Here is a 5,812-nt window from a genome sequence, read left to right as displayed (position 1 = left end):
GTGGCTGCGCTTGATTTGGAAATGGACCAAATGGATGTACATATTGATTTCTTGCATGGTGATGTGGAAGAAGAGATTTACATGAAGCAACCCGAGGGTTTTGTTATCCCTGGCAAGGAACATTTGGTATGTATGCTCAATAGAAGCTTGTATGGGCTGAAACAATCATGTAGACAATGGTACAAGAAGTTTGATTGCTTCATGCTTAAACATGGTTACAAAAGAAGCCATGCAGACCATTGTTTGTATACCAAACGTGATGAGGATGGCAGCCCTATCATTCTTGTGCTCTATGTAGACGATATGTTGATAGATGCAAAGAAAAGAAGCACTATTGATGCTCTTAAAGGGCAGCGCATATCTGCATTTTCAATGAAAGACCTTGGGGCAGCTGAACATATACTTGGAGTGCGTGTTACATGGCAAAGAGACAAGCGCCTATTGTATTTGTCGCAAGAAAATTACATTGAAAAGGTGCTGGACAGATTTAACATGGTTGAAGCAAAGCCTCTTGGTGTGCCATTACAACCATATGTCAAAATCTCCAAGGATGATTGTCCCAAGTCAAAGGAAGAAGCCAATGACATGCAAAGTGTGCCTTATGATTCAGCTTGTGGTTCACTTATGTATGCTATGGTTGCTACTAGGCCTGACATAGCCCATGCAGTGGGAGTTGTGAGCCGGTTTATGGCTAATCCAGGTAGGTTGCATTGGGATGCAGTGAAGTCCATTATGAGGTACTTGAAAGGGACTAAAAACAAATGCCCCTGCTATGGTAAAGGACCAATGGAGTTGAAGGGATTTTGTGACTCTGACATGGCTGGTGATGTGGATACACAGAAATCCACAAGTGGCTATGTATTTACTCTTGCAGGAGGTGTTGTTTCATGGTGTTCTAGATTGCAAAAGATTTTTGCATTGTCTACGACGGAGGCTGAATATATTTCAGCCACTGAAGCTTCTAAAGAAGCTATTTGGTTAGCACGCCTATGCAGTGAGTTTGGTTTGCCTGCCAAGTTACCTATGTTTGGTTGTGATAGCCAGAGTGCCATATGTCTGGCAAAGAACGCCATGTTTCATGCACGCACAAAGCATATTGATGTGTGGTATCACTTCATACGTGAAGTGCTTGAGGATGGCCTTATTACATTGATTAAGGTCCATACATCACAAAATCCAGCCGATGCTCTCACTAAGTGCTTACCCAAAGCACAACATCATCTATGCATAGAGATGGTGGGAGTCATGTAGCATAAAGGCGCCATATATGCCTTTAAGTGGGAGGTTGTTGGGTTAAAGGCCCAAATGGCCCCCTTTAATGTACATTTTAAAGGTTACTAACCTTTCAAATTGGCCAAGTTCACATTGAACTTGGCCACTAACTTATTAAATTGGTCCTTATACAATAATAAAAGGGATAGTGAGTTTTTACAAACTCACTCACTTATCCCCTTTGAAGAAACTTACGTGCCCTCTCTCTTCTGCTAGCGTTTCCTCTCCTGCTGGCCTTCGCCCCTCTCTGCACACACACTGCACTTCCTCGCGTGCTCTTTCACTTGCACACACCGCTGGGTGCTCATCACTATGTACGCGTCACAACATGACAATGTACCCCCCTTTAAGGATTGATCATGTCCTCAGGGCATGGCACTTCCCTATACTCTATATGCGAGCTCTTGTTCACCGCATTAGGGGGGATTTGTTACTGTATACATGTGGTAGTGATGTGTGTGAGCACACTTGAAACTGACAAGGGATTGTTTCCCTCACTAGGAGGTTTTTTTCGTCGTGCATTGTATATACGCCTATCAGTCTATTGATAACTTATATTTCCATTGCACACTAAGTAATACACTCTTTGTTGTGTGCCTTGAGATTCCTTTGTCTTCTCCAAGATTTGTGTGTTTCCCTACAACCCTATTTCCAACAATATGTTGACACTCAAAGAGCACTTTTGAGATGCTTCAAATGTAGCAACAATGTTGTCATTAGGCTCTTTAGAGGAGGATGATAGAGGTAAGTATCTCTTTGAAATAAGTTTTTTGGGTCAACTTGTTCTTGTTTTCGTGGAGATCTTGCATGTCATGTTTTCTCCTCACCATGCTATCTACACATTGGCAAAAATCAAGGAGCAAGTTAAGTATAAACAAAATTACAGAGATGGTTCTAAAAATGAATAGATCACAATCTGAACTAATGTAAATAAAACACTAACTAGAGATAAATCTTATTAATGGACTCAAGATACACCAAAGTAAAACACAAAAATTGTCTTACCTTGTGGAACAGATTATCTCCAAGCAACTAAGAGATTCCTCAAGTGAAAATTTCCTCTTTGACCTTGGTTTTGGAGGACTCCTCCTTAGGTCTCTCCTCCTTTTGTATTTGGGTTGATGACGTGTTTGGTTCGGGAGTGATAAAAGGCAATTTCTTGCATGGAATTTTGCAAATAATACGCGCATGACATGTATTCTTCTGCGACAACATACACGGCCACCATTCTTGTGAAGTAACAATGATGTGCAAAGCAACATTCAAGTTTAGGGTGCCTCTCTATTAGGCATGCCTTGTACCGGCAAAAGGAGATTTAGTAGCCATTTAGGGATGTAGCATGCTGCTGAACTACTTTTGATGGAGTGGTTCCTTGAGAATGAATTTTCTTGCAGATCAGGAGTGAACTGTCCATGCAGAGGAAATGATGTACAGCTGATCTTTGCACGTGCTATGGTTTGTTTGGTCTTGCATGTATTGCACGCCTGTGCATGCAAGGGGATTGATGTGCAGGTGGTCTTTGCACTTGGTGTGAATGGTTTGGCTATGAAATTAGGGTGATTATTTTGGAGGGAGGGAAGTGTAGGAGTGTTGAAGGAGATAGACCGTTATGTGCTCTCTTGTTTGAATGGCTACATGGCTGTGTAGTAGGTTACAAGTCCGTACTTGTGGTGCGAGCTTCTCACACCACAAGTACATTTGTTGTGTGTTGATGAATTTTAACTGATGCACATTGGGACCATGAGAGAAGGATTTGATACACATGGATCTAGATTTTACTTCATTAATTGCTTGTTGCTTTGTTAGAGAGATTTTGGCAGTGTAAGTTAGAGTTGCATGCATGGTTTATGTTTACTTCTTAATTTCTATATATTTGTCTCATGTTTACTTCATATTCTACTTGATTTGCTGAGTTTCAATTTTTGTGCAGGTATCTATGGTAATGAAATATAGGGTTAGGCACCACTAGGAGAGCATGAATGTGGCTTGTATGTGCCATAGGTGATTGTGGACCAATTGAAGAATGAGTGTTCGTGCAAGTCGCACTACGTGGGAGAGTGTAAGGGGTTTAACACGCTCAATGAGGTCTATGTTCTCTCTCTCCTATTAAGCCCTCCATCTTTAAGAGAGTAACAAATAAGTTTACAACTAGAGTAGCAATCCTGGAGAAAGTGGCGACAAAGGAAGATGACAATGCTTCAGATTTCATCAATACCACCACTATTACAACCCTACAAATACCTCTTGAGGATCTCAAGAGTGGAGTTCAACACCTACCTAATGAGACATCTTCTATTGTGCATGGTCTCCAGTTTCGTGTTTTGGGTGGAATCGGCATTGTATTGTGCAGCAACACAACACCCTCATTGCCTCCTCCTTTGTCTTCCTCACTGCTATCAGCACCCCAACCTTCTATTCAATATGACTTCTGTACTTGACTATGGCGCCTATATCCTCAACATAACTCTAAATTTTTACGCTTTGCTAACAAAGCCACGATGTTTTGCCTAGATGCAAAAATAAGCCATGATGTTTCTCATACTCTTGCTTTAAAGTCGGAGGAGAAAGTGAGTACAATAGAGATGGATTTCTTGGGTTCAAAATGTTCGCTCCCACATCCAGGTTTCATAGGATCTTCCATGACGAGATTTCTAGGTTAGGAGAAAGTGGTTGATGTATCTGAATAGAATCTTTAAGCGTTTAATGAATCTAATTCAGTTACTTGCAGGAGCGGATGATAAAATGAAAGAGCGGAGCGATTTTTTGTTAGGGCATATTGTCGAGGAGATTATGGGGAAAATAGAGGACGTGGAGGTGGAGTAAGTAGAGATGATCAAGAGGGCATCTTCACCATCGTTAGAAAGATGCATCAGGGATCAAAGAGGAGATGGAGCCACCGGCAAAGAGGAGACAATATAGAGAGGAGAGGCAAAGGCCGTGGGGCAAATGGGTAGCACAAATTTGAGACCCGAGAAAGGAAGCACGGGTGTGGTTGGGTACTTACGATACAACGGAGGAGGCACCAATGGTCTATGACAAAGCGGCTCTTGACTTCAGGGGATCCCAAGAAAAGCTCACCTTTCCTGATCTTCTTTGCAATGTGTTTTGTCGTTGCCTCACCCCTCTATACCGTCTCCTCTTCACTAGTGGCTCCACCTCCTCTTTCATCCCTGCTGCATCTTCTAACTTTGGTGAAGATGCCCTCTTCATCATCTCTACTTCCTCCACCTCCATGTCCTTTGCTTTCGCCATAATCTCCTCAATAGAGTGCCTAGACAGAAAATTCCTCTGCTCTTTCATCCTCTCATCCGTTCCTACCAGTAACTACATTAAACACTGAAGAAGCTAGTCAGATACATCAACCACTTTCTCCTAACCTATAAATCTTGTTGTGGAAGATCCTATGAAACTTGGATGTGGGAACGAACAATTTGAAGCCAAGAAATCCATCTCTATTGTACTCACTTGCTCCACCAGCTTTAAAGAAAGAGTAGGAGAAACATCATGGCTTAGTTGTGCATCTAAGCATAATGTCGTGGATTTCTCAGCAAAATGTAAAATTTCGGAGTTATGCTGAGAAGAGAGTGGCCATAGCCAAGTAGAGAAGTCAGATTGAATAGAAGGTTGGGGTGTTGGTAGCAGTGAGGAAGATGAAGGAGGAGACAATGAGGGTGTTGTGCTACTACTGTATGACACAACACCGATTCCACCCAAAATGCAAAGTTGGAGACCACGTGTAATAGAATACGTCTCATTAGGTAGGCCTTGAAATCCACTCTTGAGTCCTCAAGAGGTATTTGTAGAGTTGTAATAGTGGTGGTATTGATGAATCTAAAGCATTGTCATCTTCCTCTATCATTAGTTTCTCTAGGATTGCTACTCCAGTTATTAGCTTATTTATTACTCTCTTAAAGATGGAGGGCTTAATAGGAGAGAGAACGTAGACCTCACTGAGGTAGAGCTTTGCGTTACCTTTGTGTTTAAAAAATGCCTTTTTTTGTGCCGTGTAAAACTTTGTTTTGACTGTGCTTACGCCAGCCCACTTGCATTAGAAAGGGACTGGGGTATAGGAGGGTCTCTTTATTTGGCAATTTAAGGAAATACTTAAAACTTAATCAAGCTTTGACCAAGGGCTAGAATGGTGGGGTAGAAAGCTTAGACATGCCTTTATAAAAAAACTTTTGCTTATTTTCTTGGGAAATATATGCAGATTTTACAAGATCTGGTTCGAGTTACCCCCAAAAGCACCTTTTTAATTTCCAAATATTAAAAGTTTCCCTCTCTTGTCCCCTCTTTGTCTTCTCTCTCTTCTTGTTTCTCCCCCTCCAAAAGTTTCCCAAACTCTCTTTCTCTCCCCTCAGCTGGCTGAAAAGTGCAGATCTGCAATCTTTATCCCCACTCTCTCTCTAAAACGCCCTGAAATCTCTCTTTCCTCCTCTTCTCATGTTAAAGCATCTTTTTGTAGAGTAGCCTGCCACACATCATTCTACCTCTGTAACATCTCCTTCTAGATTTGCAACCTCTTCCTCCATAGCTACAA

The sequence above is a fragment of the Adiantum capillus-veneris genome, chromosome 14, assembly GCF_014529385.1.
Source record: "Adiantum capillus-veneris isolate H3 chromosome 14, ASM1452938v2, whole genome shotgun sequence".
NCBI classification, from domain to species: Eukaryota; Viridiplantae; Streptophyta; class Polypodiopsida; order Polypodiales; family Pteridaceae; genus Adiantum; species Adiantum capillus-veneris.
The sequence above is the reverse complement of the archived record's forward strand: the minus strand, read 5'-3'. Positions refer to the sequence as shown.